Source organism: Manacus vitellinus, unplaced genomic scaffold, assembly GCF_001715985.3.
Source record: "Manacus vitellinus isolate BGI_N305 unplaced genomic scaffold, ASM171598v3 scaffold_6_pilon, whole genome shotgun sequence".
Lineage (NCBI taxonomy): Eukaryota > Metazoa > Chordata > Aves > Passeriformes > Pipridae > Manacus > Manacus vitellinus.
This window is the reverse complement of record NW_021940750.1, coordinates 6,561,881-6,587,310: the sequence shown is the minus strand read 5'-3', so window position 1 is coordinate 6,587,310 and position 25,430 is coordinate 6,561,881. Positions and strand designations below refer to the sequence as shown.

At 38.3% G+C, this 25,430-nt stretch overlaps 1 protein-coding gene across 9 annotated transcripts in view; it reads right to left on the bottom strand.

Annotated features, from left to right (window-relative positions):
* NUMB (NUMB endocytic adaptor protein) overlaps positions 1–23,509 on the bottom strand; it is a 62,016-nt gene extending 38,507 nt beyond the window's left edge. For 3 of the 9 annotated variants that reach the window (XM_018082356.2, XM_008926780.3, XM_018082355.2), the window contains exons 1-2: positions 23,402–23,504; positions 5,753–5,875 (exon numbers count right to left, since the gene is read on the bottom strand). The gene's annotated coding sequence lies outside the window, so the exon portion shown is untranslated. Of the gene's footprint in view, positions 1–1,087; positions 1,176–5,752; positions 5,876–23,401 lie in introns of those variants that run through there. The other 6 variants (XM_018082352.2, XM_018082353.2, XM_018082351.2 and 3 more) reach the window with 5 other exon arrangements.
* Between the last annotated feature and the right edge of the window lie 1,921 nt (positions 23,510–25,430).

The window sequence follows — 25,430 nt, the reverse complement described above, 5'->3', positions numbered from 1 at the left end:
ATTTTGCATGAATGTTTTTTGTATAGCAGTTGCAGCTACAAGGGGATCCAAGCTATAGAATCGGCAGGGCAGAAGGACAATATGAGTACCTGAATTGTATCCATAAATTTAAGTGCTTAGATTTTAAGCCAGGGCATACTACATATTTCACCCTAAGCAACCACTTACAGTTTCAACACCGAGGACAAAGAAACAGCACAAACCCATTTTTTAATCTTGCTTCTGAACTCTAGCCTTCACAAAGGTTATTTAATCTGCTTTCAATTATCTGTTATCTTTTCTGTTTGCAATGGAAAAGGACAAAAACTAGTATTTAGTCTTCAGCCAGTTTTTTAAAAAACATTCAAAGGGTTTGAGATTACTTTTGTTTTCTTTCAGAATTTAATACTGCTTCCTATTTACTTTACTAATTTAGAAAAAAGAAAGTCATGGGTCAAATAAGGGCAAAGTACCCTCTGCCTGCAACAAATACAGAGTACCTGGGGGCAGGAGGGAACACCCGCCTCCCCGTTCCCCCCTCCCCGGGGTTCCATCCTCCTCATTTATAGTACAAAGTCCTCTTGCAAGCCTGAACCACCAGCAGTAGTATTGACACTTGAATCAAATTCCTAGAAGTGTGCATTTCAAACAGCAGGGAAATATAGTTTTAAGAACAATATGTTATAGGGATCATTCTAAAATTTACAAACCTCCATCAGAAAACTAATTCAATTAACATGTTACTATCAGATTAAGTAATTAAAAAAAAAAAAACAACAAAGAAGCCTCATTCACACCTCTATTGCCTGCTGGACACACACAGGTGAAGTATAAGCAAATGCACAGCTATCAGCTCCCATGTGCTCTTCCCCAGTGAAATGCACCTAACATTGATGAAGGAACAAGCCAAAAAGAGCCTAAAACCTAGAGCAAGATCATCCACCTCTAATGTGGATTTTGCATAACAAATACCAGGCATTTTTCGACATCAAAGGTTTCTGAATCAAGATGCATTTTTCCTGCCAAAGCTACCTGATACTTCAGACCTAAGAAGACATGCAAATTATCTTAATTTCATTGAAAAAACGTGTTGCTCTAACCTCCTTACCAGGAAAACACTTCAGAAAACATTCCTCTGCATGGCTGTGAAGACCTGTATCCTTAGAAAACTCGGTGGCTCTGAGTTGTTGTGCAAGTACAACCTGGTCACACCTGCTCACAGGCTAATGGTTAACAGCTATCTTTTGAGCATTATCAAAATTTGAATCTTATTACAAAATCCATAAGGGTCTGCATCAGGAAATGCACACAGTCCACACTTCTGTATTCCAGAGGAGTATTCCACATTTCTTTTTCCTATAAAAGTCAGTTCCCTGCTGACACTTCAGCGTTATTGTAGGTCTTGGCTATAACCAGGACACTAGGACATCAGCAAGGAAATATGCTTGTTTCAGGTCATTTTCTTGGGATGATATTTGGGTTTGGCAGGCCTACCTGCAGTACAAGCACAAATAAGAAAGAAGCAGTTCAAAACATTTAGATCTATTTTGCTTTCTAATGTACAGTTTGAATCCCTAAATTTAAGAGGACAATGTAAGAACATTTCATTTACAACAAAGAGGCAGGCTAAGAAAGCAAGTCGATTGCTGCCAAGGTAAATAGTCTGTCCCTGTCTATTATGAAGCTGCCAGAATGGAGTTTTACTTTTCTGAAAAATCCTTTTTAAGCATTGCTGCTAAACAAACGGCCTCCCCTCCTCTCCCACTTACACAGTACAAAAACATGTAATGTCCGATCTCTCCAAGCCTACTGCAAAGGTTAGCCAAAACTTGCTGCAATTGCCCTGCAACAGCTTCTCTGCAATTATTCACCAGCACAAGAACACAGAGTACCCTTATCTTCTAAGGAAGAAAAGGTCACCTCACGTGTCAGATTTTGAATGCAGAACTTTGAGCCTTTTTGTAAGTTTAGATCCCATAAAATCTAATTAAATCCAGCACTGTCACACTGAAGCAAATGAAGGCATGTAACCATATGAGCATGCTCACTAAAACGTTAACAGTCCTGCTTTCACAATCCAGTATGACTAACCACATTATTCACCACATGGCTTTCCAACCCATTTACCCTTTCATTACCCAATTATGATCTAATAATACAACACTACAAGTAAGCATTCTAAGACATCAAAATATGCATAAAGATGAAGCATTTCTTCATTTGTTGAGTGAATAAATACATTTTGTTGTTGTTATCATTATTATTTAGAATTCAAATTAAGGGGATTTTCCTTTTGGAGATAAACAAAGTATTGGATACATAATTAAAAGGCTACTGAAACAAATATACCAGATGTAGAAAACTCACCTTCCAGCAGTGAAAGTAATATTTAGATCATTCTTTGAAAACACAACAGAAATTGAAACCTCAAAATATTTATATAAGACCAAAGAGGTCAGAGCTGTGACAATTATGTCTCTGACAGCATTTTTAGAAATCGTGATGCATTGTCATCATAAGCTGTGAGGTACTAACCATCCTCTCAAACCCATCACATATCTTGCTGTCTCATTGCTGAGCAAAGGTATCATGAGAGCACACCACAGCTGTTTCCAGAGCACTTTAACAAGTCTATTTGTACCATGGATGAGGGTGGAAGGAGAGGAAAAAACAATGTTATGACAGCAACATCTTACTGGCAAAAGCCAGAGTTAAACAAAAATTGCAGACAGCTTATGAAATACCAGGAAATGAAATAATGAGCTGTACTGCAATACACTGTTAACAACTCTGGGGCTAAAACATTCAGCTACTAGAGGCCCTATCCTCTAGGATTTCGTAAAATAAGCTAGACTTTTCAAACATAAATAGCCCCAGATTGCATCAATTAAATACAGTACTCAGTATTCCACAATGTTATGTAACAGAAATACCACCACAGCAAACACTCAGACTCTTAAACTCTCACAAAAATACAAGTTTGATCATTGCAAGGCAGAAGTTATTCCTAAAGATATGCAATGCTGGTTCCAGCAGTTGTAAGAGAAATAATTTGCCTCTCACAAACCTGTGAAGTTCAGCAAACGAAAGCAAGCAAGACTCATTATCTCCATCAATAACTATTCTAAAGCAAATGTACCAATTCATCGGACACCACAGCAACTACAAGCTCTGACTACGTCCTATAGAATATGCTAAGAGGTTTAAGTGCAGATATATAAGGCAGTAATCCTCTTGTTTTGTAGGTTCACCCTAAAAATACCTGCAGACTGTCAGTCACCAGTGTAAAGCAGGTCTCCTAAACACTTTATGTGATACAAAGCTAATTGAACTATATTATCTATAATAACTGAAAATAAGTAAATGTTTAGCAAAGAAACACTAGCCATGCCTTGTGGAAAGATGTTCAAGTCATTTTGCTTTGTAGCTCATCTGCACACATGTGAAGAATTTTAACTAATCAAGGCACATCATTTCCAAGTGAATCATTTACATTAAGGGCAGATACATATCAGACAACTCAATGGTTTTCAAACACGAACATCTCAGTTTAAAAGGTATCCTTGCAAATACATGCTGAATTTTGAAATGAAATTAGATATTGAAGAAAGTACAAAAAGGGCTGAAAGAGCAGAAAAATATGTCCCTTGATCGACCAAAGCCAATACCTGAGAGGCGCAGAAAGGTAACAAGGATAGCAAGGGCTATATCAACACCTTCTGTTCAAGGACAGATTAGATACATCAAAAGTCTTCGCCTCAGAAAAGTAATTTGCTAGTGGGGAAAGACAGAAAAACTATAGTATCACACATGTTAGAAAATTAAATTACGATTTTCCAATTCTTATGTTGTAGAAACAACAAAAAACAATAGAATTCTCCAGCAGCCCAGGTTTCAATAAAAAGATATTTCCTCATGATACAGAACTAACTTGTACAATTTCTAGCTCTGGGAAATTTTACAAACTAAAAATAAAAAGGGATTAAAAAACACACACACAGAGTTTAATTATTTGATCAAAACTTCCGAAGGCCATAGTGGAGGTGCAGCCTTCCATTCAGGAAATCACCCAGTCCAATCTGACCAGCTGTGAAGTCTTACTTCATGTCTGCCTTAACCTTCTATTCTTCCTTGGGATCCAACACCGTATCAAGAGAATTACCGTGCTATGGAGCCTTTGTTGTGAACCAGTACAACTCACAAGCTGGTTTCTCTTCACAGCCAATTCAGCTGCCCAAACCCCCATGTCGCAGCTGTCACAGCACCACAGCAGAGTTGTTAGCTCACAGCTACGTCTGGACCACCAAGAGCTGGCTCACTACAGGTGGCAAGGATCTCCCTTTCCCAAACCCACAGAAGGAGAAGTTTCTGTAGCTCAAGACATTCAAATGAAATGAATTCGTATATTCCAGATAGCTCACAAAATGTGAATTACTGTGGCAACAACCCATGGGTGCACTAGTCAATCTCAACTACAAAATGAAAGTTAGCCTGAACTGCCACAAAGTTTGTCATTCACAGAATGATGGGTGACTCCTTGTTATACCACTACTGCAGTGGGCCCAAGCACTTCAGTCAGTCACTGCCTGGCAGCTGTTACATGGCAGTCCAAGACACTTCAATCGCTCCCATCCTCCAACAGTTAGATAAATATAATTAAGGTCCTTTTATCTGTGCATTTTCCTCAGCTTGTTCACGCTAAATCAACCACACTTTTGACTGCAGCCAATGCAGAGAAGGAGGGTGTCACAAAAGGCATTTTAATATTAATTTATAACTCAAAGTGAAATTCTGAAGGCTTTGCAACATGCTTTTGTGGGAAATGGCAGGTTTTGTTCATAAAAATGAGCCTAGAGGAAAGATGCAGCAACTTTTTCTGGCTGTCAGAATATCAGAAAATCATTTGATCATCCCTTATTAAGCCTAACAACACAAAAAGTTCACATAAACATGGGCAGAATCTTCTTACAGGACCCACTCTTGTGTCCACCATAGCAACTATGGTTGACTTGTAAGAACATAAATTTTTCTTCACACAAATCTTATTTATTATATTAGGAATTAAAATTAACATTTGTACACCTGTCCAAGTGCAAGTTTTGAGTTTTCCATAACTCTTTTCTCATAATAACTCTTTACAAAATATTACAAGGAACCAGCATGATTATTTCCCAAATCCCTTTTACACAAACATAATCAAATCAGAAGCTAGCTTAACAAAGCCAGACAGATACAAGCTATAAATTCTTTTAAGCACACAGGATGCAATGTTTTCTGAATTCCCTCACCAGTTAAATACCTTAAAAAATATTTTGCACCCTCTCTAGGGTGCTAATACAAGCCACATGTTTCATCACCCACAGAAGAATTCACACAACATCTAAGGAATCTGTTACCATAGTCCCTATGAGAGGTCTCTAAATAGGGTATTCTAACACAATTCCAGCTTTCTGGTACAATTTTGTATAGAGACAACTAGCACTCCTTATGATTAAACATAAGTAAAACCTCATTTCATGCCTAATGGTTCCTGTGTCTGCTTATTGAAAAGCCTTAAGATCCAAGCACAACTTCCGTGGCACACTTAGTGATTTTGAAAATTACATATAGCAACATAACTGAAGAAATATGTTTTATAAGCATTTACCTTAATAAAATCCTGATCTGTGTAATTTTGTGCAAAAAGAATCCCAAACCCAAGTATGGTAGAATCAGTTATCAGAACATGAAGTTCATACAACAATAGCAAGAATACAATGACTTGGTGACTTACGTTTTGGTTTTTTCCCCCTCAGGTTCTGCAATAATAGTTTTCTTAAAAATCCCTCTCTCAAAATCCTTCTCGCTTGAAACTATAACCTTGATTCCATGGTTATAAAAAATATGAAGCTATGGGCTGAAAAAAAAAGAGAGATGATAAGGTCAAGTCCAATAGGGGCTATAAAAGGTTTCATCTGAGAACTTATGTCCTTTTCTCCCTGTACCTAAAAAGACAATGGATTTTTAGATTATTTCAAGTGTTTCTTTTAAAGAACAATGCCACAATCTGGAATTATTACACCATTATACTGATTTGCAACAACTCCAGTCAAGGCTGGATTTTCCTCAGTCGAACTGGGGAGGATTTGGGTGGTAGATTTTACTGGTCAAAAAAAATTAAGGGATAAAAAGACAAATCAATCATACTGCATTTAAGGTTTTCGATTTTTTGGAAGAACTCCAAGTCACATTTTTAACACTAGCTGTTATAAACAGATGCATACTTCCCTCCCCACTCCCTCTTCCTATCACTTGGCATTTAAAGCCTTTTGCTTGTGAGGATAGTAATCCTCACAAAGTTGGTCTTTATGGAGACAGGAGATAGGAATTTAACTGCTATTGCTACTTAAACTCACAGGCACTGTTTTTTTAAACACTGAGAGTAATCTCTGAGACATTTCCTTTCACAGAAATTACCAGATTTCACGATGATCACTAAAATTAGTAACACGTTATTGATAATCAGCAATAATGTATTATGAATCCACAATTACATGCTCGGTGAGAATTATCACATAAAGCTTGAGACATCTATAAATCCAGGGGTCCCTCTCCAAACTGGTTATTTATACTCCCATTAAACTCAGTGAAGAGAAAACACAGCTCAGTTATACAAACCCACTTTAAGTATACCTAACAATGAAAATATATTTTTCTAACTAAATAACTCTGTAGGTATCCAAAGAGATAGTTTCTACCCTTTTCACCTAAAATCAATTTGTAATTAATCATTACAAAATTCCTTAATGATAATGAAGATTTTTTTAATCAAAATATTAATCAAAATATGGAAGCAATATGTTCAATTCTCTAACAATCTAGTCAACATATTTGGTTTTCTGAGACCACAGTGAGATCTTAATTTCAGCCTATAAGCAATATTTAAACCAGTTAGTCCAATATAACATTCCAGGGTGGGGTAAAATCTCATTTCACTACCTGAGACAGACTGCTCTAAACTTGTAGAACTGCTTTACCTACCAAATACACTACAAGCACTCACATCAGCATTTTATCCCCTAGTCAAAATTAAATCTATGGTAGTTCAGAACACAAGCCACTCTTTGGCTTAGGGTATAATGGATTCAGTCTTACTCTACCACTTTCCTCGTGATAAAATATTGGGATCTTAATTCAACTTTTTTCTGTTAGCTTTCTCTTACCCATGAATTTCAATTGTTAGCATACAGGTTTTATTATCTCTTTCAAGATCAGCACAGACCTTCTGCTACAAAAAACCAAACATGCATTAAAAGCCAGAATGAGCCTTTGAATGTGTGTTTTCTTCACAAGTTGTATCACGTCCCAAAATCAACATTAAGAAAAGGCCAGAATGTGCATTCCACTGAAATTGTCTGCAGAATCTAGAAATTAAGACCAAAAGTGTTCTTAGTGCAATAAGACACAGAACACCTATTACTGAGATGAAATTTATCCAACTGCACTTTAATAGTTGACCAATGCAAAAGACAAGGTTTAGACGTGCATCTCAAAATGTTAGTGTTGCCTTTCAGGGTCCCAGTTTATCTATACAAAGAGCTAAAACTTTCACCTATTTCCATGAATACCAAAATCCCAAAAATACTCACATTCACAAAACTCCTGTTTCACCGTTGCTATGAACAGTTCTGCCACCTAACTGATTCTAAATTACTTCATTTATTTTAGCCCTGATCTGTAAATAAATGGTACATTTAAGAAAAACAGCAAAAGAGCATGAAAAAGTGCCTTTTATTACAAAAGCGATATCTGCTGAATTAACTCAGAAATATCTCAAGCCACCAGTAAAGCACATTTCATCAGCTAGGACCGCTAAGAGCTACAGAAATATTGCATATTGTCTGCAATTGAGCACCTATTAACTTTATTTAGAATAAGGGGGCAGCTGAGACATGGAGAAAAAGACAAAGATATTCATTATTCGAACAAACTGAGCATTTGGCTTTTTTGTCACAGCTGTTCAAACTCAGGAATAAAGTCCAATATTAATATCACTCTGAACTACAGATATAAGTCGTTTTCTTATTGGTATAGAAATGACCTTTCTCACTCCTGTCTTGATCTTAAGCAAAGTAGGATGCTGTGTATCACACATGGGATAATGCTTCCATCTCCTTCAGAAAGTTAAACATATCCCACAGCTACATAGCCAGTCATGTTCTCCCAGAGGGAGATCAGGCTGCCCAGGAGTCAGTACAGGAGTACAGGCAGGGCTGCCAAAAACAGTGGCAATTCAGCAGCTCCAGTGCTGCCAGCAGTCCTCACGAACACACCAGTCTGACTGAATGACCTCAGCTAGGCTGGATCTGTGAAATCCACAGATGTCTCTCACCTTTCTAAATGAAATGTTGTCGACTACAGTAAAGCAGCTACAATGATGTACTGCAACACATACAGTTCGGTGGCAGAGAGTTCCAAAAAGTGCACTGCCCATAAGTAACACATGCTGGAAAACCACACAGCTGCAATAGCCTCTTGAATCATAGACTAGCTGTCATCTTTCCAACTTTAAATTGCTTGGCAAAAGACCAAGAAAAGTCAAACAGGAAATAAGAAGGAAAAATTGTTTTCATTCTCATGTCCATCAGAGCAATCAATGAAGCTTCAAGCTCAGCACAGACAGAAATATCACCCAAGGACCCTGAAATCTTGCACCCATTGGCAGCCTTTCTACATCTACAGCAAAGCACACTGCTACCAGTCACTCCTCAAAAACCAGACACAGCACAGAGCAAGTGGCAGACCAAAGTAACCAAGGCATCACTCAAACGAGTTTCCTCTGGATAATATATTCAGATTCTACCACGGCCATATTGTGTGTTGCTTGCCGATGGAGGGTCACAGTGGCAAGCAACAAATTTCACTCCTGTTATGGATGAGCTTGACATAGAAGCAATATGAGCTCTACAGCCCAGGCAAGTAGGAAATTGTGCCGCTGCTGCTGCCCAGGTTGACAGATGAAATAATGTGCCTTGTGTAGCCGTCTTGGTACAGAGAACATCACCTTACCTCCACAAAAGACAGCTGCCTCCTGGGGTGGCAACAGAGCTTGGCAGCAGAAGACAGGATGAAGAGGAAGGCAGACTAAAAACACCTGCAATGTAACAGCTGGCACCCAGCAGCAGGGCAGGCATGACAGGGACTCAGTGAAAAGGACGGTCCAGAAAACTTTTAAAAAGTAAATCCTTACACAATGTGTAGTTTTCCCTTACACAATAGGCAGCATATACAACATTGACAATGTGGATAACACCATTTAGAATGTCAAAAATTATATAGGAGACAACACCACCTTTCTTCACAGCGAATCAATTATACATTCCTTAATTACAATTCCTCTATGTACATTAACCTTCACCTTATTTACTACATTCACAGAAACAGAACTTATAAGGAAGGCAAAAAAATAGTGAGTTGGTGACACAGGTACTGTATTGAGGTAGAAAGTGAGCTTATTCCACTCTAGGAAAATCAGATTTCCGAAGGAATTGTCATAATTCCTTCTTGCTGGCAAATTCCACAAGAGTGGATCTTGACCACAACCCCTGCTTATGTCCCTTTGACATTACCAAAGTCATATGTTTCACTTGGCCAGAAAATATCGGTCCACATGGCAGAACTTAGGAAGTCCACTCAAACTGCACCACTTTTCCAGCAGCTTTAGCAATCTTCACTCCTGGTTAACTGATGGCAACTAGTGTCTTACAAAAATGTATCAACAAAGCACTACCAAACCAAAGGTTGCCTACATCAGAATGTGTTGGGTCTCCCTACTTACATTTTCTAGCACTTGCTGGGTGTTAAGTACCTCACATTACTTCTTAAAGGTCAGATTTAATTCCAAAGGCTGATCATCTACTAGGTACACTGCAATTATCTTTATTACAGAGCTGTTATTCTACTGCTTATGGTTTGTTGTCTATCTTCCCAGCTCAAACTTCACCTCCTGATATCACCTACACAGCACCTTACCTGCAGCTTTCTGGAGCTGCACACATCACACCAAACAAACTGCTAGCATGACATAAAGGCAGTGGTCTCCTCTGCTGGTATTATTTTTTGGAAAAGGAGAGTGTTCTCAGACAAGAACTACAGAACTCCTCATCTGCTAGAAGAGGTTTCTTTCGACATCCATAGCAGTTTAACCACTGTAGATAGAGATGCATTCATACAAACCCTTCCCTTCTGAATACAAGCATAAATACACAGCTTTGCCAAGAGTGAGACTTTAGAAGTTGGATTCCTACTCAGAAAGGGCGACATCACAGAACTTATATAAACCAGGAGGAGAAAAAGCCAAGTAGCTATTACATATGTTTCTCTGGCCAACTAAGACTCATGACAGTAAAATTAATCAAGTGTCTACAGGCATTTGAATCACATGCCTCAAAAAGTACTGTTGGAAGCCACAAACCACCCTTCCTCAAAGTTCACACTAAGCACATTTAAGAGTAACACCCAACTGATATTTTGCAGTGGTCAGGCAAAGTTGATAAACTCATAAATATCACCCAAAAAGATCAATTATCAATGCAATAGCATGTTCTTCAGTTATCATACTCAATCTTTTCAATAACTAAGGTTGCAAAAGTAATAACACAATCATTTCTAAGGGCAGCCTAATTTAATCACTCCTTTTTTATTAAGGAGAGATGAAGTATTTTAACAAATTTAGAATTCTTATATTCTTATTGTTCCCTCACAGTCTATAAGAAAATACTCTACGAAGAAAGGGGCCACATTCGCAAAAATCAGGTTCTCCTTTTCCACCTCTCTCTGTTGTGAAACCACTGGAAGTTCACCACCAGCATTGTTTATATAGAGATTATACAGAAACATTTTTATAAAGTACACAGTGTCTGACTACACAAGCCGACAAAACTCCCCCAGTCTTGAGTTTGAGCAATGCCAACGTTATTAAGTGACAACAGTTTCCAGTACACTCATATTCACGTTGCCTATTGGAAGTTCCTTGTCACAAGAGGGGGTTGCAGTCCATGCATCATGTCTGACAGCTACTGTGGGTTTTTCCATGTTCAGTCCTCATTTTCTTTACTGTACTTGATCCTTCTGTAGTCAAGCTTAATTCGAGGGTGAGTCCTGCCTTGGTCCATTAACTTGCATTTTAGAAGCTTCTCAAGATTAAACACTGCAGCCAAGATGAAACCTCCTTAACCATGAAACTACAGCAGAAAGAACAGGATGAAATTCAGCATACCCAGGATTGCAAACCCTAAAACTGACAAGCCACCACAACTACAGAAATTTTTATTCCCATGACTCAATATTTTAAAAATGTATGTATTCAATATGTATTGAGTTTGTGAACTACACCAGGCCTTCCTTATTAGTCATATAACTTCTCTCTCCCTTGAATCTTACAAAAAAGAACTAAAGCTGAAGGTGACAGAATAACTTCAGAGTCTGGAATTAAATGCTTTGATAGCCTCTAACATGAACTTCTGAAATGCAACGAGCTGCTGTAACAAAGCCAACTGAGGTTATCTTGGATTGTCCTACAACCACACCCAGGAATGCAACGCATGCCAAAACTCAACAGTTGGTCACCGACGTAGGCGCAGGAAGAATCACAATGTGCACTGAGTCAGTTTCTCACCACTGGAATAATACATTTAGGCGGATTTGCTATAAATATCTAGTTCTGTAGATACAGGAGGAGATTGCAGCCATATGTAGGAGATCCAAATACTAATTACATGCAAAGTTTCAGCAATACAAAATTAAGGAATAAGAAGAGATTCGGGAAATGGCCTGCTTTAAGGCACACGGCCTGCATGTTCTGAACTCTCACAAAAAGAGAGCAATCAAGAAACAAGGCTGTGGAAAAAAATCAGAGGTTTGGGCTACAAATTCCCCTTGTCTAATGCATACCAATGCATACAACTCCGTTATTGAATTTCTCTTTTCTAGATAAAACAGGTAAAATATGTGTGAAAAAAAATATTATCTGGTAGCAGACGGCCCTGTAACACAGGACATAAGGATGAAGTGTTTGTCACACTGTCAGGCTAAGGAGCATCAGCATCCTCCCTAGAGGCACCAGTTTTGCACTGCAAACAAAACTCTGCAGCAAGAGACATTTCCATGTTTTCTGTCTCAGAGAGGGGCTGCAAGACTTGCACTTGTTCTGCCTCATTTCTAGCCTGTTTCTGCAGTGGAAAAAAAAAATACAGGTTACAGACTTGACAACATGCTCAGAGTGAATATATGCTTTATTAAAATGAACTTCTATAATTCCTGATCTAGTGGTAATTTCCAGAAAAACTGAGATTAATCTTTAATAGTTCCAGTATTTTTAAAATACCGCAAATTAAAACTTGGGACATCAGTGCTGATCAGATATGCCAATTCCATCCTTCCTTATTAATAAGGCAAAAAAAATCCCAAAATATTTGCATTAACATGTAAATTAACTTCACAGAATATACCTAAAATCTGCCCACATGTAGGATCATATTCATAGATGAACATAGATGATCTGCTCCAGTTTTTGCAGTTAAACTGCTCTTACTTGAATCTTTTTTTGTTGTTTGTTTGTTTCATTTTGGGGGGAGGGTTGTTCTACTAAGAATATTTTTACTTTTCAAAATGTTCTCTGTAGTTAAGTGTCTTTTCTTGAAGAAGGAGTTTTAAAATTTCAGCATTGTTACGGCCCTCGTCTAGAAGCCACCCTGGACTTAAGAAACAATTAATATCTGAATAGAATAAAAATTATCTTACATTTCACCAGTCAGGACATCTAAAGCAAGTTTGTAAATTTTTTTCCTGAAGGGGTAGAGGGGTGGGGATAGTGCAGGACAGGGCTATTTGACACACTAATCTCCCTGATGCTGGAAAGAAGGTTAGAAAGCATTCCTAAAATATTGGATAGTCTTGACTTCACAGTAGGAAGCTCCATTTCCTGCTGGATAATAATATCACATTATGTCGGTAAAATTAAAATAGCTACAGCACACGAAGCTCTCAGTAGAGCTCCCCTTCTGCTTGAAGGGAGACTCGGGAAAGTACCAAGGGAATAGCAACGCACCAGCAAGAGGCATGACTGAACACCTCTGCGAAATCTAAGCATCCCAGGCTGATGACCATCATGCAAAGTTAACCCATGCTCACCCTGGTGCAAAATCAGAACCAAGTCTTCTGACACTAATTCTCTTCCCTACAATTATTTTGGGAATGGGAACAAAAAGAAACAATGTGGTTTTTGTAGATATAGTTACTCAGAGATTATGGGAGCAGACAGTGTGTGTCAGTATTACTGACTATGGATTATGTCCATAAGGACTAAAACATGAATAAAAAGAAATTACTTCATCACTGGCACAGCTATTGCTAAGTGACATCTTATCCAGCTTTTACGATGGCGAATTATTGACAGGCATCACAGAAGAAATAGATTTTGAGTAGAAGTCTGAATATTATTAGCATTATGGATCAGCTTAATGAGGGTGATGTCTAAAAGCGAATTCGAGCAAGGCTCAAATCTTCAAAACAAAGAAACATTTAAAAGTATCTACTAAATACAATGTAAAAAACCCCAGTGTATATTTAATAAATTTCAAATGTTCAAACTGTTTCAACATACCAGCAACTAGTAACCTTTTCTAAATGTATTATAAGCAGTTCAAGATTCTAACCCTGCATACAATTAGAAGTACTAGGTAAAGATCTAACTAAAGTAAAAGGTTTAGGTAGAGATGAGTTCAGAGAACTAGAAAAGCGCTTCTACACGATATTCTCAGCTACATCAGGATACACATTTTAAAAAGGAGTAAACTTCCCAAGGATGCCTCACAATTAATTTATAATCTTTCATAGAATCTCTCAAATTTTGAAACTCACAACGTTTTAAGATAGAAAGATGCGGTATTCAGTTTTTAAGAAATGATGGGGACGTTCGCAAGCTTAGTTCAGGGAATAAACATATTACACAACAGGTCAAAGAAAGCAGAACTGACTGAGAGCACCCTGTTGTACCTAATTCAAACAGAAGGGTTAACAAATACCTCCTTCAATAATTTGAATCCAGTTCATCCAGGATTTGAAAACTACAAAACATTCACTTCTACCTACAGAATTAAACTGATGGTTCCCATAGTACTTTACTTACCATTTGAAAAAAAAAAGTCTGTTGTTTTAAGGAGTCCATAGATTACTACCCACACAGACTTGGCCAGTTACACTACAGCAAGTAAATCCAGATGATACAGTTCTCCAAAATTCAGAGCACGCAAAGGTAAAGCTCAGTAAGAGCGAGAACGCAAGGCAAGAATGCGGCTGTGACACAGGCTCTGCTGGACAGGCTGCCCTGAGACACTCCCTGCAAATTCTCTTCACCACCCACGTCCCCTCACATTAGGTATACAGACGTGAGACACAACAGGAAGGGCCTGGACAGCCTTCATCCTGGGTCAGGTACACTGAAACACTTCTGGGAAACCTATACCAAATGGACCTGGCCTCAAAATAAAGGCTACATGCAGGGTACCTAACTTGGATCCGTGAGACACTGCAGTGCACACAAACCAAAGCCATCTTCAGCTGCCTGGGTTTGCACAGGTTTGGTAGCACCTACATCAGTTCTGAGAAACCTGACTCCAAAGCAAACATTTTCTAACAGACTCCTACAATCATAATATATTAGGACAACTCAATCAGAAGCAGTAGCTATATTCTGCTACAGAAACTAGCACAGCATACCATGACTGCCATTTATTACATTCCACCAGAGGCAGCATTGACACTGTCTATATAAAATTAAAAATATAATCTACTGAACCCCTTTTTTTCTTTTCCTGCAGTTAATGTCCTCATAAAGTCCATACTTCTGCGTCAGAGAATGGAAACTAGTGGGTTTTAGTAGGCAAAACCAGTCCTCCTCTTGGGTACAGCAACTTCAGCAAACACCATGCCTTCTCTGCAAAGCCTGAGCAATTGCATCAGTGGGACGGGCCACCGCAGGTTGCTTGCTCTCTACAGGAGATGCCTCATTTCCCTCTGCATCTTCAAGGCATATGCAAGGCTTTGCCAGCTCCAGCTGTAAAAACCTAAGAAAACTTGCAAAAAACAGCTGACAAGGAGTAGGGTAAAGCCCAGACTGAAACATTTTAAATCTGCTCCCAGGTATGTAAACCGTGTAATATATTTAGTTCTATAAACTGAACTGAGAGTTATTCATGAATCCTGCTTTCCCCCATGGCATCCAAGTTTGTCGTGTGACTGATAGAGCTACTTTACTCTTCAGTGCACACCTATAAAAACAACTGTGCAGAGACAGGATCCCAAGGTGTACTAATGAGACAGTTACAAGCCTAGACAGCAGGAAGTTTCAGCCTATTCCAAAGAAGCTTAATACTTAATGGAAGCATAGAAGCCTAGAATTACACAGCTAAGTCCCAATATATGTTTTTACAAGATTACAGCTAGAAAAATTCACCTGTCCTGAAAAGGAAAGAGGGCAAAAGGCAGACCAGAGATAAAGGTAGCCAGGAAGACATTCCCAGAATTTCTCGCTTCAGCCTCTTTTACAGAATTACAGAAGTTATTGGTGGCTTTTATTCCCCCTCAACTCCCCAAAAATATTCAGTCAATACGGTTTAAGTAAAGACTGGAGCAAATATCCGGACAGTAAAGACTGGAGTGAACACCCGGAATAAGTATCTCTGGAAAAGTGGTCTACAAATACTTAGAAATACTTTTTTTTAAAATGTCAGAAAATATAAAAAACACCCATTTGGTTATAACTACCAGAGTTGTTTGATAGTGGTATAGGTCAGCTGCTGCATTTTTGTCCACTTTTCTTAAATAAACTTACTTATTCTATCATGCCAAGTACAAACTAATGCTTGTACACTGGATTAAGAGCACAAAACCATAACTCCCATACAGACAGTGGAAGGGAACCTGATCAACCTGAAAAGATGCAGTTTTAATCCCAACCTGAAGTACTGTAAAATTTACACAGATGGCAATTGTGGTTGCCAAGGGGGGAGGGTGAGAAATAGTAAGTTTTCTTTCATTTGAAAATCCAAGATTCTTACAGTTACAGAATTCGAATCAAGTTTTAGGCAACGCTGCCTGACCACTTCCCCAAACCTGGGGCAGCAGAGGTAGTGACTTCAAGATGACATATTTATAGCACACAAAACCCCCATACAACTACTTATTCTATAACTGAACACCAAAACAAGATGTTACCATGAACACAATGCCTCTGGCAACGTACCATGCATTCAGATGGACACTGAAATATCTTTTAGATAACTGCACTTGATCTAATCTGGAGTTGGTATTTCCTGGCCAATGATGACTAACTCTTCTAAACCATCATTAAGTATCAGGAAATACCCACCCACAACATCAATCAGTACTTAAACATACACCAAAGTGTTATGTTTTGAACATGTTCACTCATAGCTATTTATCCTATAAGCATATGTGTGTACTGGGGGAAAACCCTTTCCACCAGTCTTCAAGTAACCAAAGTCCTAATATTAATAATAAAATGTGACTTAGGGTCAGACTTCCAGCTTGCTTAACTTGCAAAGTTTCACTCCAAGATAACACTGGGCTTTTCTACAGTCTTATCTCACTCTCTCATTCACACACAAAAAGCCACCAGAATTAAACTGATCCAAATCACTCCTATGCTTGGGATGATGGGTTAGAGAAGAGCTTGGACTAGTACTATATGTACTTTGTAAAGTGATGACACCAGTCCTACCCAGCTCTTCCATCACAGCCTCCCAGTCCTGCTGCCCCAATCGATTTCAATCCTCAACAACCCATGCAAAGCAGAGAAACAGATGACAAGTGCCTCTCTCCAAACTCCAGTCTAAAGGAAAATCCATGCCTTTTCATCTCCATTTTCTGTTCCATTAAAAACAGCAGAGGAAAGAAAGCACTTCTTAGCTAAAAACAAAGAAAAAGAATCCCTGGAAGACAACATCACATTTATATTCAGGAAGGCTCAGGAGTGGACAATTGTCCTCTTCATTTCTGTAGAAACCAAAATTAAAGGCTCTCAGTAGGAAAGTCACAGCAATAATCCCCTCTTCCCCATCTCCCTGAAGGTACTAACAGAAAGTTTTCATCACAGTAGTCAACACATCACTATGCTGTGAATATTAAATCTAATCCAAAGAGTCTCCCATGATTTCCTCTCCTATCCTTTTCCTTTTTTTCTCCCTTTAAAGGGAAAAGATTTGCCTTCCAACTGCCACAAGTGCACCAAAATTATCTCTAATTCACTTAGAATTAAAAAATAATTTCATCTCTGATGAAATTGCTAGGTACTATTAATTACTGTACCATTTTTCTATTAGAATTCTACACACTTAGCTTAAGTTGGCATGTGGTTTTCTGCAAGTCAACCACTTCTTAATTAAACCCTAAAGTCCTAAAAAGTACTAGTACTTGAAACTTCTATTTTGAAGTAAGTCTACAGCTTGTGTATCAAGAATGATTTTGTTTCAACAGTCATTCTAGTGAGTAGAGTCTACTGCCTGATTAAAGCAGTTTTTTGTTTGTTTGATTTTTTGTTTAACATGAAAAATCAAACCTCTTATGAAAATTGATATTCATTCCCAATCCTCCTCCCAAAAGAGCTAACCACTTACAAAAGAGCTAACCACTTATCAAACCACTGCATTAGGTCTTCTCGCAGCTCTTTTATTTGTAATCAGAAATCAGACTTACATTCAGACCTTAGGAGGAAAAAATCACCACCACCACAGCACAATACACATACACACACACCCCTTCATAATTTCATTTTAATTTACAAACAGAGCCTCTTTGCACTCATCTGAAAGAGTGTTACATGTTGGCAGTAAAATGGGCATAGGAGCAGCTAGACAGACAACATCAGCCACCTGGATGATAAAAGAAGGAGAATAAAATACTGAAGCAAAAATTCGTGGTCCTTAGCCAGAGCTAAGATTAGTGTGTGTGAAAAGAATCACAGGGTCAAGCTGGAAAGCCGTTTGAGGCGTGATTGCTCTTTGTGACTGAAAGCAGTCACCTGTGTGTGTGGTATGTGTGGGGATAAGAAACATCTGCCTTGGCTCAATAGCTCGGACCCAGAGTCTGTGTGTATATATATATATACAGGGTAATAAAGTTATGAGAGTTAGTTCTGCCTGGACTAAGTCTGTCTCCGCTTGGATTCATTTGCCACAAATGGGATTCAGCTTTTTTGGAGAACACCATCAGGTGTTCAGATTTTCTGGACCCCATAAGCAGAGTGCTTCACCTGGGAAAACACATTAAACTGCTGGTTCAGAATTCAGTTTGCAGGCCAGTGAGCAAATAAGCCCCATCTGCATTAGCTGGCATGATACCTCCCGCATTCCTTGTGTCAAATAGTTCTTGAAATGTTACATCCATGCCACTGAAATTAAACTAATGACATTCTTTTAAACTGGGCAGCAATAATGCAAGTAATCCAGAAACAGCACTCACCTAACACCAACTCATAGCCCCATAAGGACAGAAGGGAGTTACTTTACAGAGGAAAGTTCACAAGAAGACTTCAGCAGAAAACAGCTTTAAAAACAAACCAAAACAATTCCCAGCAATCCAGCTCTCTAGTTCTGCTATAAAATTGTCTAACAGTCAGTCTATGGAGATGTGAAGGATGTCAACTAAGAGTCATGACTGGGGGACAAAAAAAAAAGAAAGGAAAAGGAAGGGAAAAAGTTAAAAACCAAATACTACCAAAAGAACCCCAAAACCCACAAAGAAACAAAAAACTGAAAAGACAAAAACAAAACAAACAAAAAACCAACCAAACAAACACCTTAGCATTTATCTTGCTAAGTTTAAAACAGCTGTGTCACATGGAGTAAAACAACCTGCTAAACTATATCTACAAAGCAAGGGTAGAGTTTTAAATTAATTAGTACAAAGGTCTTCAAGAAATTGAGCTTTCATAAATTACAGCTTTGCACACAGTTCAGTTTACAATGTGGACTTTGTAAAGATTTGATACTTTCCTAGTGACGTGTTCCTGAGTACACAACAATATGAGGAAGTGCTGTAGCTGATACCCCTCTTCTCTGCAGACAATCACATATCAAAGGTGCATCATTGTTTAAAATGGCTCCAGTTCTTAAGGATGAAGATCTATTCCCTGTCCTGTCTAGACCTCAAGGGAGGAACACACTGTCCTCCAAAACATCCTGTCAGGAAAGCAGCAAGAAGCGTGCAAATTTGGAGATTAGGATAATAAATACTCTTTAGCTAGTTACTTATTTCGGCTTTCACAAAAATTGTTGTCGAAAACATAGATGCTTTTCTAACCAAGCCTTGTCCACTTCACAGATCCTGGTGAACTAGGAACAATGTATTTGTGAAGCTCCCTGTGTGGCAGTCTTGTGTGAAATTTTTCATTTGTTACATCCATTCTCTTTTGAAGCTACATGTTTCCTGGAACTGATTTAGTGGAACAAAAATGCTATTAATTATTTCTATTTCTTCCAATCCAGATATTTGGAATTCATCGGAATATAGTTCAGATCTGTTCATTAAGGAAACTGTATGCGTCTATTCAGGAAAAATGAGATGTTTACTGTTTTTGTGGGTTTTTTCTGTGTTTCCTTTTTTAGGACTACATCGCCAAACCTGCAAGGAGATGCCCATGACATAAGGTACAAGGTCAACAAGTATTTTAATCAGGTTCATTTTCCTTATTTCTTAGAACTGGCAGTAAGTCCTTACAGAACAATCTGTTTAGGTCAATAATAAACTGCAGGGCTCCTAAATAAAATGGTAATATTTTACTTATTTCCCTCCTAAGTAAAATTATTGCTTTTTATTGGTCAAAAATTATCTTCTCAACTACACAACTAGTAAAAGGACTGGTCCAGACTCTTTGAATGACTTCGAATGTGGTTTTACTGTGTTTTTATTATGAGATCTTTATATTTAGTTACTAGTTCCTCAAGATGGAGCAGTGATCTCTGCATTTTGCTTGAAGTTTATGCAAGTGGAGAGCACTGAGCAAATAAGAAACATTATTTCAAATTTTTTTTAGTAAAATGTCTTCTGAAAACTATACAAAAGCTTAATTCAGGTTAAAGCTATAAACCCTTAACAATATTTACCAGAATGAGACAGTTGGACCATCTTGCTCCCATATTTAGTTCAATCACTAAGTGTCAGCAATAAGTTTGTATTTCTAGATACTTGCATTTCAAACTGAGATGGGGAGGGAAAAAAATCTGACAGGTGAGATCTCAAACACTTAATATTTTTTCCAGTTCAAGCTTTTCATACATTAGATAAAATACATTACCTCACTTTTTAACATCAGGCTAAGGTAATGGCTACGAATTTTTGAGAGACAGAATGTAATTTTATCAAATAGCAAAGAGAATTGTGGAAGCAACACACAGCAAAACACAAAGCCAAGTCACAGAATCAAATTTAAGCTTGCCTATATTAAATCCTAGTTCAAACAGTGAAGCACACTTTCATATTGTACTTTTTTACATAATGACAAAGCAAATCCCATAGTCCGGACTGAATAAACTAGATGTCAAGATTTACAGATTCCACTTACATTCCTTGTAATACATACACAGCATTTCCTAAAAAGTAAAGCAAGACTAAGATCTCCATTTCTCAGGAACTAAAAGTATCACTAAATTCACAAATGCTATTTTAAATAGGAATGAAATATGTTATTATATGGAAAAGATGCATAAGCATAATTTTTTAGGAAGTGCCACTACATTATGAGCTGCTACTTGGGCTTTGAACAAACTTGCAGGCAAAAATATCCCTTCTCCGAAGAGCTGCTATGAAATTGTTTTGTTTTCACTGTACTTTTACTGTTCGGCTTAGGTTGCACTGAGCAAGCTCTGAGTGCAAAAGTTAGCTCTTGAGGTCCAACTTCAGATGAAGCAAAGTCTATCAAAAAAACCTCAGCTGAATTTTCATAAGTTTCTGGATTGCTTACCTACCTGTAATGCTATGGTCCCTTATTACACTGTTCCACAATTATCTCTACTTAAAATAAGAAACCAACTCTGTTAAAAACACTTCTTAACTGTATTGTCACTTTAGGATCTTCAGCAAACTACACTGCAGTTATGCTACTGTACACATCAGGGAGCTGACTGACTACTACCTCTTTAAAAAAGAAAACTGGATTTAGACATCTGGAATCAAGTATATACATGAGGAAGAACCACACAGCTGCAACTATATAAATATTTTTCTTATCAATTCCCTGCCAAGAGCATCTCAAAATTGTAAGATCAGTTTCACAGACAAGAAATAAAACTAGGTTCACACAGCAGACAGACTTCCAGAATTTGAGTACCCACATTTGGGGAGAGAGGTATTCCATGGCCTACATACAGTCTCATCTTGGATCACATTTTGCAGATTTTCCTTCCCATGAATTTCTGGAGTGGAGCTTGTGTCTCCTTAAACTGGCATAATGATTATCACTGATTTTATCATAAGAATTTCTGGCATTCACTTCAAATAACAATCCAGCAGACAACACACATTCCAACTGGAATTATTAGGATTAAAACAGGAGCTCCTTTCTATTGACATATTCCTTCCAACACGGATTATCTAAGCAATTGCCACGCTGATTGCATTTGATTGGAATATGATGACGCACAGATACTTAGGTATATTTGTCAGCAGAAAATGTTGCAGCAAATTTAAGTTTTCAGAAGTTTGATTTACAAATAAGCTTGAGAATGCCCCTTTAAGAAGTGGATATAACACAGTACCTTGGAAACCACAGACTCTAATGGATAAATATTTCTAGATTCAGAAAACTAGGAGAGACTTTTTTTGTTCACCTCCAGCCAACCAGCCTGCCTTCTCACACAAACTCGTGATACATGTGTGATTTCATTATCAAAATGAATACATATGGACATCAATCACTGATGCACTTTCAAAATCCACTCCTAGCTCTGACACATCTGCCAAGTCAACCTAAGTAAAAAGTTAACCACAGAAGTCCATGAAGGTGTTGTGTCTATAGACAAACATCTGCATCAAGTATTAGTGGCACCAAGTTGAAATTTTTCTTTGCATAATCACATTAATCAAAGTTTTATGGTTGGGGGGTTTGGTGGTTTTGTTGTTGTTTTGGTTTTTGTTTGTTTGTTGGTTGGTTGGTTTTGTTTTTTACTTTGGCTTAACTATGTTGACGAGAATCTCCATTCCAGAAACTAACTATAATTTAGAAGCTTGTGATGGTTTTTTCACTCATACACCACCATTCATTAAAGAAAAAAGCCATTGAAGGATGTCACAGTCTCAGATGAAAATAAAGATGGACTACAACAGACCAGCACAAAACCCTAAATAACAGAAATTGATACACTGGGATTTTTAGCAGAGAAGAGCATAGTTCGTATCATGTACCTATTCCAAGTTTTTCTCCTGAACTGTTATGTACTACTAAGATCAGATGCAGCACTGATGTTACAAAGCTGTTGCTTTTCGCTCCTTTCAAACAATTGTAGTCACATTAAAATTTCACTTTATGAAAAACCTTCCAGAATTCACACAACCACTACTTAATGTGCAAGTTTGGCCATGATAATCAACACAGGTCACCTTCAAGTCCTTCTTCTGGACTCCAATTTCTTGTGTCAAATGCTTTAAATAGCATCATACAAGATACTTAACATACACCCCAACACTTCTATTAAAGCTATTTTGGTCCCCCATAAACAACGCAGACAACCTAAGAGTCTGTTCTTAGTCTTCATCCTCACAGGTTTTGTCTCCTCACAATTCACTTTTTGTGCAACCATTAACACCAGCTAAAACATTTCAAAAGATGAGAACTACAAACCAAGACATCTGAAATACTGAAAGAGATGTGCTTAAGCAAACAGTAATGTAAAGTGACATTAGTTCTGAAGACCTAAGGACAGCTGTAAAAGATGTTGCACTTTCACGAAGAAATAACTTGCAAACCAAATGCAACTTGTGGCAGTAGGGCTGACTGTACCAAGCATAACAGACCATGGGTTCAGCAACACAGGGCTAGACAGCAGTAACTCTGAAGTTTTCAAGGGGCAAACCATTACATAAGCTGTGATTAAAACCACTTTCACATTCCTTGCTTCACTCAACTCTGGCATAAAGTAACATTTAAATAATGGTCCAGAGCTGTGAAATTCACCTCCTTGACACTTCAAGTACCCTTAAAATAAATGTTTCAGTTTTGTTATCACATTCTTCTCTAGGACTTTGACAGTTCTCTCCAAACAGTTTTGCATATTTTAGTCTAATCACCACATGTAAATGGCAGCATGCTGCTCAAGGCAGAGTACAAGCAGTCTGCCAACAGCTGGCAATGGTATGAAAAGTGAAGTACCAGAAGAATGATGCTGGAATGCAGACACTCTTCCTGCAGATTTGCTTGCGGAACGTTTTTGAACATGAGATTCAAAGATTCATGAGATTCCTGTCAGCTCATTTCTTCAGCCTGCCAAGGTCCCTACGAACAGCAGCACAACCGTCTGTTGTGTCATCCATTCCTCCCAATTTTGCATCATCTGCAAACTTGCTGAGGGTGCACTCTGTCCCATCATTCAGGTCATTAATGAAGATGATCAACAGCCCTGGCCCTGCTATCAACCCCTAGGGTACTAGTAACTGGCAACTAGTAACTAGTACCAGCACTAGTAACTGGTCAACAGCTGCACTTCACACCATAGCTCACAACCCTTTGAGCCCAACATTTCAGTCAGTTTGAAATCCCCCTCCTTGCCTGCTTAGCTACCCTGGATGGCATCAGCTAGACTGTCAACAAGGGTGTTAAGGGAGAAAATGACAAACGAACTGTTACGGTCAAACAGTACGAACTTCCCTTTCCTCCTCCACCAACTCAGTCGTTTTGTCACAGAAGGTTGACAGGCTAGTCAAGCACGATTTTGCCTTTTGTAAAGCCACAATGACTTTTGCTAATCATGTTCTTGTTCTTCCTATGTTTGGAAATGGCTTCACAGGAGAATTTGCTCCATCATCTTCCCAGGGTCAAGGTGAGGCTGAGCAGTCTATAAATTCCCTGACCCTCTTGCTTTCTTGGAGGCAGGAGTAACATTTGCTTCCTTCCAGTCCTCAGGAACAGTCTTCTATTGTCTCAATCTTCCAAAAATAATCCAGACTGGTTTTGCTATGACATCAGCTCCCTCAACACTCATAGGTGCATTCTGCAAGCTCCCATGGACTCCCTTATAGCAAACTTGTTTAAGTGTTCCATTATTTGGTCCTTCTCTACTGAGGCTAAGTCTTCATTGCTCCAGACTTTCCTACTAGTCTCCAAGGCCTGGGACTCAGAAGGCAGATCTTACCAATAAAGACTAAAAAAAGGCCTCAGCTTTTTCCATATTTTCCCTAGTCTCCCTCTGGCTGCTGATATACTTGCAGAAGTCCTTCTCATTGCCTTTCATGCCCCTAAACGCTTACCTGAAAACAGAGGTCCAAAGCCACTCCCAGTCATATCTTTTCTACATTCCATTCCTACACACACACAAGCAGAAGGTGAAGCAAAGTTTGGATTCAAAAAAGGGTAAAATAAGGGAAAAGGCACTTCTTGAAAAACTTCTTACTGGGCCCATCTTAATTTCACCATTGTAATACAATACAAACAAATCAAGGACACCTTAACCAACTCCAAATTGCCTTTCTACTCTGTTTAACCTTTCAACACAAGTATCATGATAACGATGGCAGAGTTTGCTCCTGCAGTCAAAAACAGAGAGCCTGACTGACAGATGTGATATCGACTGAAATGAACACGATTAGGTAGCCACACAGCTGTCTTCTCAACAGTAGCACAACCTCCCTGTTTATAACTGTGATGAAAGTGAATTGTTACCTTCAGGAATCTAAATGACGCATCCCCGTGGTTATGTATTCTGTGTTTTAGAACATACAGCTCTTTCATCTTATGTATCAACTCATACCTTATGGCCAGCCCTGCATTTCTAAGGCAAGGCAACATCATGCACATACCAAGAGGTGAAGTGTTCTAACAAACAATTTAAACAACTCACTAGGTCTGGAGAGGATGCATTAAAGAGCTCTGACTGTACATAGCAAATGACTGAGCTATCAAAACGTACATAGTGAAGCCAGCTTTATGCCACGGGATAGTAAGTGTTGAACTCTCATGTAAAGGGTGCCAAGAGCAGTTCTGAGAATTAGAACAATACTTTAGGGTGATATGCTGGCTTAAACAAAGTGTCCCAGTGAAACAGCAGCACTAAAAGCTCTAGAGAAGTATACACTAGCTGATATTAACGGCTTGACATCTGTCAAGAAAATGAGATCATCGTCACACTTATAAAAAGCAGCATATTCTCAAATTTTAGCATGTCTCAAAATAATAAATTATTTCA